Here is a 12,731-nt window from a genome sequence, read left to right as displayed (position 1 = left end):
CAGATGAATAAAATGGGGTATATCCATACAATGAAATATCGTTAGGCCATACTATTCTGATACATGTTAACCTTGATGACACTGAAACCCTAACCTTGAAAACATATACTAAGTGAAAAGAAGCCAGACACAAAAGGACAAATAATTACATGACTGAACTAACATATGAGGTATCTAGAACAGGCAAATTCAGACAAGAGTAGAACAGAAGTTACCAGGGGCTGTGGGGAGGAGGCAATGGGTTTTAGTGTTTAATGAGTAGAATATCAGTTGGGGAAGATGAAAAAGTTCTGGACATGGATGGCGGTGATGGTTGCACAACACTGTGAATATACTTAATGTCACCGAGCTTACACTTAAAAGTGATCATGTACATAGGGGCACCTGGCTGGCTTGGTCGGTAGAGCATGCAACTGTTGACCTCAAGGTCATGAGTTGGAGCCCCACACTGGGTACAGAGATTACTTAAGTACTTTTTTAAAATACAATTTACACTGGGGTGCCTGGGTGGCTCAGTCAGTTAAGCATCCAACTTCGGCCTAGGTCATGATCTCACCATTCCCGAGCCCCTCGTTGAGCTCTGTGCTGACAGCTCAGAGCCTGGAGCTTGTTTCAGATTCTGTGTCTCCCTCTTTCTTCTCCCCTGCCACTCACCCTCTGCCTTGCTCTCTTAAAAACAAATTAACATCTTTAAAAAATACAATTTAAGCAGTTTGCTTAACATTTGACCACCACTGGGACGCCTCAGGGCCCCAGTTGACTGAGCACGGACTCTTGATTCCAGCTCAGGTCAGGATCCTACAGAGCCCCATGTCGGACTCCCCGTGAACATGGAAACTGCTTAAAATTCCCTCTCTCTGTCTGTCTCCCTCCCTCCCTCCCTCCTCTGCCACTCTCCCCAGCTAACACTCTCTAAAATAAAAAAATAAAAATAAGTTTTAAAAAAATCATTAACATTTGGGGCACCTGGGTGGCTCAGTCGGTTAAGCGTCCAACTTCAGCTCAGGTCATGATCTCATGGTTTGTGAGTTCAAGCCCCACGCCAGGCTCTGTGCTGACAGTTCAGAGCCTGGAGCCTGTCTTCAGATTCTGTGTCTCCCTCTCTCTCTGCTCCCTCCCCTGCTCATGCTGTCTCTCTCTTTCCCTTCCTCTCAAAAATAAATAAAACATTTAAAAAAATCATTAACATTTGACCTCTATTTTGGGTAGTTTTACAGATGAGGCAGGTCAATATGTCCTTTTTTCAAAGAATCATCATCTTATCAAGATCTTCTGGTGATTTGCTAGCCTATAATCTATATGATCTCCCAGGGGATATTTTTCCTTAATACTAATGATTTAATTTAGTTGGAACAAGATATCAAAGAGGGTTTCATTTCATTTTGTACAAGTATGGCTTGTACGATTAGAGAGAGAGAAAGAAAGGATTAGAGTTAGATCAAGAAAAACATCAAGCACTTCTTCATATACCTCTCAGGAAAAAAACAACATTAAAAAATACCAACTCTGTATGTTATGCATAAATTAAAAGTTACTTAAAATAACAGTGCTCAAAAACAAATCACCTCAGTTGAGTTTTAGTATATGTGCTGCCAAAGCGAGCACAACCTCGATCAGTTTTTATCAATCACACAAACCACACAAAGGAAGAGTGTGAGGTATCTGGACAACCAAATAAAGCTGATCTAATAAAGATACATCAAATTCTACCTCTGAAGACTACACAATTTCAAACCACAAGCCCTACCTACAGAAATCGACTACTTTTCACATCACAAAGAAAAAGCTCAACTGAATAATGCGAGCATATAGACCAGACCTCAATGGAAGACATGTGCCCTTATGTCTCTCTCCAAAAAACTCACTATTAGAAAAAAGAACACACAAATGGTCTGTTCAGACCCCACAATTTTGAGAGAAATTTCTACAGGTCAGATACATATGGACAGAAAAGCTTAAGCAGAAAAAGCAACAACAAAAACAAAAAACAAAAACAAAAAAACACCCACAACACCCCACATCTACAGGATGAGACTATTCAGAGGGTAAGCACCATGCCTGAAAGAATATATGGGAAGTGACTCCATTAGATAGCGCTCAAGGAAACAAGAACTAAAATAAGACAGTTTTCCATCTCTGTGGTCTGGGGAAGCGGGTATGTGATCTGCCCTACAAATGGTGGGTGTGCTGATCCAGGGGCAGACCAGAGGAAGTCAGGCTTCAAACACTCCGGGGCAATAGAGGGCATGGCACCGGAAGACTCTAGGAGAATACCGACCAGATCTGAGAGATGGTACCTCTGTTGGTGCAGATAAAAAGGCACAGGCCACAAGTTGATCAGAAATGGGAAAATCGTCAGAAATGCAGGCAGGCTTCCCGCCCCTGCACACCTGGGGGCTCACAGGAGAGCCAGACAAGCCACAGGTCGAGCAGGAGTGCAGCTGAATAAAATGCAGGTTTTCTTAGTCAAGGTGCTCGAGAGAACAGCAGAACTGTAAATACTTTGAAAACCTAGCTATTTCTTTTCTTTCAAATAGGGCTTGAACCTTTCTGAGTGAAGAATTAGGTCCCACTGGGTAATGTAAATTACGGTTAACTAGGTTTAAAAAAAAATCAAATTCCAGAGACTCTTCAGAATCCCCAGAATGGTTTCGGGAAATTGGTATTTTCATTAAATAACTGAAATTTCTCATGCACCAGTTAGAAACTGAGTTAGGTGAGGGTAAAAGGCCAACCCATGTATTAACCAAGCAGAGATTTGTTTTTCTCTCGTGTTAATGAAGTGTTCAGCATCAGGAGTGCAGACTGATAGGAGGGCTGCAGACCGGCAGCTCCTGCCTTCTGCTTGCCCATCCTTAGCATGAGAAGTCTGTCCCAAAGTTCACCTCATAGTCTGAGAGGGCCACTGCACTTCCGAACATCAGTGGGACACTCCAGCAAGGAGGAGGGGTAGGGCAGAAGGGTGTGCTTCAGGCTGAACCAGCCCTTTCAAAGAACTTTCTAGAAGTGCCACCTGATGACTCCTATTAACTTCTAACCAACATCAGCAAGACAGCTGGAAAAGGCCACCCCAAATTAAATCTGGATTTGTCAGTGTGCACATAGGATTCCCCTCAAGTGCTTATTAAAAATGCATATTCCTAGGGCACCTGGGTGGCTCAGTCACTTAAGTGTCTGACATTGGCTCAGGTCATGGTGTCATGGTTCATGAGTTCAAGCCCCACATCCAGTTCTGTGCAGTGAGGAGCCTGCTTCAGATTCTGTGTCTCTGTCTCCCTCGATCTCTGCCCCGCCCCCACTCACACGCGCGCACTCTCTCTCAAAAATAAGTATTTTTTAAAAAATGAATATTCCGCGGCGCCTGGGTGGCTCAGTCGGTTAAGGGCCCGACTTCAGCTCAAGCCATGATCTCACAGTTCCTGAGTTTGAACCCCACGTCAGGCTCAGAGCCTGAGGCCTGCTTCGGATTCTGTGTCTCCCTCTCTCTCTGCCCCTCCCTCTCTCTCTTTCTCTCAAAAATAAACAAACATTTAAAAAAATGTATATTCCCATGCTCCACTACCAGCAGTCTGGTGACTCACAGACCCCATCCTGAGAATCATGGTCTAATTATGCCAGTCATTTGGATGTCTGCATCCCATCTTCCTGAGACTAGAAAGGGCAATGCTCATGTTTTTCAAAGACCTAGGCTTCAACACCCAACACTCTGAAGAATTCACCTAGTTATAAGGTGCACAGCATGTCTGTTGTATATTAAAGTAGGTCAAGTAGGTCAGGAGCCACTTACCCTAATTATACAAACCTGTGGCCTTGTATGTGTAGGGACTGCCCTTCCCTTGCCTGCCAGAGTGGGAAGAGGTGGGTACCTTATCCCCAAGGGTCAGTTAATGGAGGAAGGCATGTATGCTCTTAGTCCAAATGTCATAAATGTGGACTGCAGAGTCAACATGAGGTATTTATTGGCTAAAGGCTCACATCTGTAGTGGGAAATGCCTACTTTCCAACAACCAGATGACCGAAAACACAAGACCACAGGATGATCAAGGCCGAGACCACTTGAATGCCCTTTCCCCTCCTCTACCTCCAACGGAAGTTCAGAAAGAGAAATTAAGAGATGGCAAGGAATGTATGTGGTCCAATCATCTTCTGCTGCATAAAGGGCTACCCTGAAGCCTAGTGGTGTAAAACAACAATCATTTTTATGCTCACGGGTTCTGTGGGCTGGGAATTTGAAAAAAGCATGGAAATGTGAACTCATCTCCACTCCATGACATCTGGGCTTCTGTTGGGATGACTTGAACAGCTGATGCAGGAGCCCAGATGGCTCCTTCCTTGCACATCTGGCACCTGGGCCCCAGTGGCCAAGGATGGACACCAGCTGGAACTGTCAGCTGGAGTGCCTCCACAGGGCTCCCTAGCAGGGGACTTCAGGTGGTGGGGTTTCTTACATGGTGGCTGGAGCTCCAAGGGCCAGTGTCCCTGCCAACCTGGAGAAGCTGCCTGACAGCTCTGGTTTTGCCACAAAACCAAAAAAAAAAAAAAGGACACAGGACACAAGAATCACAGAGCAAGGAGACTAGAAAAGCAAGTAATTGCATATTTTAAAACATTAAAACCAATTCTGGAACCAAAATCCCAAGTAATTTCCGTCGGCTTCCTGTTCTGCCCTCCCGGGTGGCAGTGATGCCACACAACTTGAAATTGCTCTCGCAGGCAGAGTGAATCTTGGTTCAGGAGTCCAGAGATCTGGAGATGTCAGCCAAGCAGTGGTGCCCAAGGAGGTCAGCTGAGACCATGAGGATGCGCCACTGCACTGGCACGTGACTCAAGTCCCCCAGCTTATTCTGTATCAGTCACTTCCACCACATGACTCCACATCAGCCAAGGGTTTGCCCATATCCCTCCTAACATTCTCCCTCCACAGGATCCCACTCCCTTCTAAATTTACCAACTTACTCATTTCAAGTCTTCCCTCCTTCTACATAATAGATTCTCCCTCTGGTCGCCAATCCCCACTTGCATGAGCCAGGATTAGGTTCAGCTTTGATTTAAAGAAAACCCAACACAATATATGCACAGAAGTGGGTTTCTCTCTGTATGAATACCATCTGCAGTGGTGGCCAATCCAGGGTCCTTGGCGTCCACCCTCCAGATGGTCTCCCACCCAGCAGCCTACTGCCTGCAGGTTATTCACCCACCATCTCTAAGCCTCAAGCCTGCCTTTCTATACCGTTGTGTGATTCTGGGTCTGGAACTCTGCACCGTTTCCCAGGCTCCCTAATCAGCTGGCCTCCTGCTGAGTTCTGCTACTGGGAGGAGGTATTAGATGGAAGAGGAAGCAGGAAAAAGGGACTTGCTTTCTTCCAAGGCCAGCAGCAGGTGCCAGAGGGCTCCTGCCTCCAGCACTCCCAGCACCAGAAACTTGCCCTGCAGTCTGAGAAAGCCCAGCTGCCCCAGGCTCCCTCCCCACCAAGGCTGTGGCTCCCTTGCAAGTCCAAGTAACCACCAGCTTCCATATGCTCACAGGTTTCAGCACCAACCACAGGGCCCTCCAAGCTCCAGGGTTCTGGTAACATCACCTCTTCTGTTTGATACCTCTGGGAGGTATCTGTTTCCCACACTGAATTCCTGGTGTATCTCAGGGCCCCTTTTTGTTCTTTCAGCCTTCCCACACCCCCATGACCAACCCCCTATATTAAGTGCCCTCTGTCTGAAATACTTAGTGTGGCATATTGTCCAGACTGGATCCTGGATCATACAATCTATGTTCTCAGCCAGAGTTTGCACTCCACAGAGGCAGGACCTGTACTTCTGCATCCCTTGCCTATTGCCTAGTACATACTAGTTTATTAACAAAGACTTGTTGAATTAATTAGCCTTTATTCCATGATGGAACTAAAGTCGGAAATCAAAATAAAGCATGATAAAACAATGGGCCGGGTGCCTGGGTGGCTCAGTTGGTTAAGCGTCTGACTTGGGCTCAGGTCATGATCTGACAGTTCATGGGTTCAAGCCCCATGTACAGCTCTGTGCTGACAGCTTGGAGCCTGGGGCGTGGAGCCTGCTTCAGATTCTGTCTCCCTCTCTCTGCCCCTCCCCTACTGGCACTCTGTCTCTCTCTCTCTCAAAAATAAACATTGAAAAAAAAAAGCCCACGGGCAAGATCTTAGTGCACATACACAACGCCAGTATTATTGACTGAAGTCAAGCAATGCCAAATAATGATCATAAGATTCTTACAATGCTACTCTTTTGAAAACAGAAGTAAAAAATAAAGTATTGGGACTACATCAAAATAGAAATACTTTGTACGGTGATTAAAAGCCATCAACAAAATTAAAAAGCAACTTATTGAATGGGAGGAGATATCTGGAAACAATCTATCCAATAAGCAGCTAATATTCAAAACATATAAAGTTGTACAACTCAACACCAAAAACACAAATAATTCAACTAAAATGTGGGCAGAGGACCTGAAGAGACTCTTTTCCAAAGAAGACAGATGGTCAACAGACATAAATTGATGCTCAACATCACAACCAGGGAAATGCACATCAAAACCACAATGAGATAGGATCTTACATCTATCAGAATGGCCAGAATCAAAAAGACAAGAAATAAGTGTACGTGAGGATGTGGGGGGAAAAAAGGAACCCTCAAACAACTATTGGTGGGTGTGTAAACTGATGCAGCCACTGTGGAAAACCGTATGAAGTTCCTTAAAAAATTAAATATAGAGGGGTACCTTGGTGGCTCAGTCAGTTGAGCATCTGACTTCGGCTCAGGTCATGATCTCACAGTTTGTGGGCTTGAGCCCCGCATCGGCTCTGTGCTGACAGCTCAGAGCCTGGAGCCTGCTTCAGATTCTGTGTCTCCTTTCTCTGCCCCTGCCCTGCTCACACTCTCTCTCAAAAATAAACATTAAAAAAAATTTTTTTAATAAAAAAAAATTAAGTACAGAAGTACAATATGATCCAGTAATTCTACTACTGGGTATTTACCCAAAGAAAACAAAAACAGTAATTTGAAAAAATATATGCACCCCTATTCATTGCAGCATTTACAACGGCCAAGGTACAGGGGCAACCCAAGTGTCCCACTGATAAACAAATGGATAAAGAAGATGTAGTATACACACACAGTGGAATATTACTCAGCCATATAAAAAAAGATGAACTCTTGCCATTTGCGACAACGTGAATGGACCCAGTGGGTATTATGCTAAGTGAAATAAATCAGAGAAAGACAAATACCATATGACTTCACTTATATGTGAAAACTGAAACCAACAAAACAAAGAAGATCCAGATATACAGAGAACTGATGGTTGTCAGAGGGAAGGGATGGGCAAAAGGGGTGAAGGGGAGTGGGAGATACAGGCTTCCAGTTATGGCATGAATAAGTCACAAGGATAAAGAGTACAGCATAGGGAATATAGTCAATGGTATTGAAATAGCGTTGCCTGGTGACAGATGGCAGCTATACTTGTGGTAAGCACAGCATAACAGCGCTGCCAATTTCTTATGCTGTACACCTGAAATTAATGTAATATTGTGTGCCAATACTGCAGTTAAACAAAAAAAAAAAAAAAAAGCTGTTTCTGATATCTAAAGTTAATGTTTCTTGAAATATCATACATGGAAAGAGAGGCACCTGCGTGGTTTAGTCAGTTGAGTGACTGACTTCACTCAGGTCATGATCTCACGGTTCCTGAGTTCAAGCCCCGCATCTGGCTCTGTGCTGACAGTGTGTGGACCCCAGGGTCTGCTTTGGACTCTGTGTCTCCCTCTCTCTCTGCCCCTCCCCTGATGGCTGTCTTCGCTCTCTCAAAAATAAACATAAAAAAAAAGAAATATTATATATGGAAAGATACACAAATCTTAAGCTCAATGAATTTTCATTCCGTTTCCCATAGATTGTTAGTCAAATGCAGGTCTTTCTCCATCTTCATCTGACTCCCTGTATCCGTTTTCCCTAATTTTGTTCCCCTTAATCATTGTTGCAGGTTGAGTTATGTTCCTCCAAAAAGCTATGCTGAGTCCTCACCCCAGTAACTCAGAAAATGACTATACTTGGAAAGAGGTTCTATGTAGATCAAGTTCAGATGAGGTCACAGGGATGGCTTATCCAATGTGACTGGTGTGCTAACAAAAAGGGGAAATTTGGAGACAGAAGGAAGACAATGTGAAGACTGCCATGCAATGATGTTGTCAAAGACAAGAGTGACAGGTTTACAAGCCAAAGAATGCCAAGTATTACAGAGAATCTCCAGAATTTAGGAAGAGGTAAGGATGGATTCTCCCTTAGAGCCATCAGAGGAAACATGGCCCTGCAAGCACCTTGATTTCGGACTTCCAGCCTCCAGACTGTGAGACAATAAACTTCTGTCATTTAAAGCCACCAGTCTGTGGTACATAGTTACGGCAGCTACAAGAAACAAATGTAAGTACTAACATGGCATACGTTATACTTACTACATACTTTTAACTTACTTTATACTATAAATATTTATTTCACCTGATTTCCCCACCAGACTGTAAGTTCCATGGGGGACTGTAGTTCCTTTTGCTGTCGTGTCCCAGGGCCTACAACAGTGTGTGGCATTGAATGGGCACGTCAATATTACCTGCAGAGAAGACCCCTACAGGTTAGAAAACTTGACATATACACAGCAGGGGAGAGGGCTATTCTTAGTCTCAAATAACAGAAAACATGACTCATGGTAGTTTGAGCAAATACAAATTTATTTATTTTACATAAAAGCCCAGCAGTCCAGGGCTACGGCAGCCCTGGATGTCCTGAGGACACATGCTCCACCCAGCTCTGGTGCTCACTACTGCCCCCATGGTCACAGGGGGCTTTTGCACCTCTGGGGGTCACCCCCGCTGTCCAGCAGGAGGAGGATGGGCAAACAGCCACGCCAGCTGCCATCTGGCGCTTTTTACCGAGAGTCCCCTCGGCAGGCACAGCTCTCACAGAGCCACCCTAGCTAAGAAGCTGGAGAATTTAGCTAAACATCTGGCCTTCCAGCCATGAAACAGGAGGAAGACGAGGGAGCGGTGTCTGGAGCACTTGATTCAGCAGCGCTGTGGCTTGTGTGGAAGAATGAATGTCAGGAAATGTTTTGACAACTGGCTATACATAGTGGGAAAACCAGATCCCTACATCATACTCCACACAAAAGTCAATTCCATGGAGATTATAAACTAAGTCTGAACAAAATTTTCAGACTTTTGGGGGAAAAATATTTGGAAAAGATTAGTAATTGACATTAAAATATAGACAGTAAATCATATGACATTAGAAAATCAAAAGACACACATGCTGAGAGGTAATCCGCAAAAGCACATACCTGAAGATCCCATGAGAATGGGCATGTAACCACAAGAAAAAGGTGAGGGGCAAAAAAATTACACCACCATGGACGGATCCTTGAGGATACAAAAATCCTCAACCTGATTAGCTGAGAAATGCAAATTAAAACTTTTATACCTATCAGATCATCAATAAGTAAACACTGATAATATCAAGTGCTAAGAAATGGGCAGGGGGAATCTCAGTCACCAAGGTGGGAGCAGAATGAATACAACCCACAAGACCAATCTGACAACCAGTAAGACTGGAACGTACATAAGTTACAAGTAAGTTACAACCCGGCAGTTCCTCACACTTGTGCATGGATGGAGATGGGCTCCAGAACATTTAGAGCAGCATTTTAAGAGCAAAAACCTGGAAACCATCCAAACATCCAGCAGTGGCCAAATGGAGAAACTGGAGTCCACTCATGCCACATCTTGAGCTACATCTAATGCAAAGATTCACAAACAGTGCTGAATTTTAAGAGCTGAGGAATACATCTGTGTACCATTTGTAATTTTTTAGAATGCAAAACACTACTATGAGTTTAGGGATACATACCTCTACAGTAACATTTTTAAGAAACATAAAACAAAATCAGGGGCACCTGGGTGGCTCAGTTGGTTGAGCACTGGACTTCAGCTCAGGTCATGATCTCACGGTTCATGAGTTCAAGCCCCATACTGGGCTCACTGCTGTCAGCTTCAGATCCTCTGTCCCCCTCTCTCACTGTCCCTTCCCCACTTGCACTCTCTCTCTCAAAAATAAATTTAACATTAAAGAAAGAAAGAAACATAAAAAAATCAGAATCCACAGCAATTACCTCCAAGAGGGGGGGCACCTATTTTGGGCAGGGGACAAAGAAGGGTGCAAATGCATCAGCCACGTTTCATTTCTCATGCTGTACAACAGGTGCAGTGATATACATTTATATCTAACTTCTATATGATGAAATAACTCTGTTTTTAAACTCACGTGACAGGGCACCTAGGTGGCTCAGTCGGTTGAGCATCCGACTTTGGCTTGGGTCATGATTGTAGTTTATGAGTTCGAGCCCCACAGTGGGCTCACTGTGCTGAAGCTGCTGTCAGGGTGGAGTCTGACTTGGATCCTCTGGCCCCCTTTCCTGCCCCTCACCCCCCTCAAAAATAAACATTTAAAAATAATAAATGCATGTGGCAAAAATGTAGATTACAGTAGCATGAACCCACATATATGAAAAAGCAGATGTGAGAACACAAATCTAACCTTCTAGGAAAGCACCTCCAGGTTTGAACTTTGAAAGGGATGCAAACAAGCCGCTGACCGCCAAGAACAGACCAGGACCACTTCAAGATCAGCCTTCAAATCACTAGTCTACACCTGCCACTTCTCAAGCCTATATGCTCATCTGAACCACCCAACGTGGTTGTTTTCAAACTGCCCCTGCCCACACCCCACCTACTTCTTAAACCCAAACTGTAAAGCACAGAGGACTGAGTTTCATTCTCCAGATGTCTCCAACATGCAGCCAAAGGCAAGAGCCATACAGGACAGGATGCCAATTTGCCTAATAATTCAGGAACTCGGGGAAGGCCAAGATAGGGCCAAAATTAAAGGCCAAATATGGCGAGTGTAGTGCAGATTATGGTGGTTGTAGCAGCCACAGAGAGTTCCAGATTCCAGGCCTCAGTCATTCATGTCAGTACAGACACAGCACTCGCCAAGGAAGATGCTCAGTGAGTCAGGAGCCACCCAGCCTAGCAGATTTTTGATGTTCAAGTGGGTTAAGTGTTGTGGAGAGAAATGAGTTAATACGTGTCAACTGCTCAGAACCACGCCTGGGATATAGTAAGCACTCAAAGTTAGCTACTTTTCAAGTAAAGAAATTGTTCTGGGGAAAGTGCTCAATAAAATATTTCAATAAGGAAGATCATGTTTTCTCTTACAGCTTCATGAACAGGCTCCCAGCCCCATGAGAAGAAAACACAGCTCAGAATTCTCTGTCACTGTGAATTTATAAACAATCTCTTGACATCTCACCTGCCAAAAGATGGGTCCTATGCGTACACAGGACACATCGAGAGGGATAAGAGACCATGAACAGTAGATCAATGAAGAGCTCAGGGGAGTGAGGGTGAAAGACTGACAGGAATATATATTCTTACTCTTCACCACATCTACTTCTATCCACTTTTTATAAGAATCTCATCAAGAATGTTAATTATAAGAAGCCTGGTTACAACAGGGAGACAGGTTGCTCTGTTTTTAAAATGGAGAGTTGGGGCGCCTGGGTGGCTCAGATGGTTGAGCATCCAACTTCTGCTCAGGTCACGGTCTCACAGTCTGTGGGTTCGAACCCTGCGTCAGGCCCTGTGCTGACAGTTCAGAGACAGGAGTCTGTTTCGGCTTCTGTGTCTCCCTCTCTCTCTGCCCCTCCCCCAAATAAACATAAAAAAAAAATTTTTTTTTTTTTAAAAGATGGAGACTCAAATGTCATTTAAGTGGAAGATGCTGGGGGCACCTGGGTGGCTCAGTTGGTTGGGCGTCCAACTTCGGCACAGGTCATCATCTCACAGTCCGTGAGTTCGAGCCCCGCATTGGGCTCTGTGCTGACAGCTCAGAGCCAGGAGTCTGTTTTGGATTCTGTGTCTTCCTCGCTCTCTACCCCTCCCCCACTCAAGCTCGCTCGCGCGCTCTCTCTCTCTCTCTCTCTCTCAAAAATAAATAAAACATAGGGGCGCCTGGGTGGCGCAGTCGGTTAAGCGTCCGACTTCAGCCAGGTCACGATCTCGCGGTTCGTGAGTTCGAGCCCCGCGTCGGGCTCTGGGCTGATGGCTCAGAGCCTGGAGCCTGTTTCCACTTCTGTGTCTCCCTCTCTCTCTGCCCCTCCCCCGTTCATGCTCTGTCTCTCTCTGTCCCAAAAATAAATAAACGTTGAAAAAAAAAAAAAAAAAAAAATTTAAAAAAAAAAAAAAAAAAAAAAAAGTGCAAGATGCTGAAGATGGCTCCGGAATGGATGGGGACACACTGTTCCATGGCGGGGTCAGAAGCACCGAAGAACAGTCTGGAGAGCAGAGGCAGGCCATGGCCAGGACAGACAGACCCAAGAAAGCTGCCAGATGATGGTACTTTCCTTTTAGCTGCCGGCTTCCTTCCACTCCCTGTGCCATCTTTCTCCCCTCGAGGCACCCCAAAGGGAATACCATTACCGACCCCAGCCTGTCCTTCTGTACCCACAAATCCCTTCCAGATCTTCCTGAAGCCCCCCTTAGCCCGAGTTCCCTAGAGTTCGCTTGCACTTAGGTCCCACCCTCTGTGTGGTACCCTACATCTTCCCCTGCCCAGAGTGAGAGGCTCAGAGAACGTGGAAGATGGCACAAGGCCCCATCCCC

This window comes from Leopardus geoffroyi, chromosome A1 (genome assembly GCF_018350155.1).
Source record: "Leopardus geoffroyi isolate Oge1 chromosome A1, O.geoffroyi_Oge1_pat1.0, whole genome shotgun sequence".
Lineage (NCBI taxonomy): Eukaryota > Metazoa > Chordata > Mammalia > Carnivora > Felidae > Leopardus > Leopardus geoffroyi.
Note: the sequence above shows the minus strand (reverse complement) of the source record.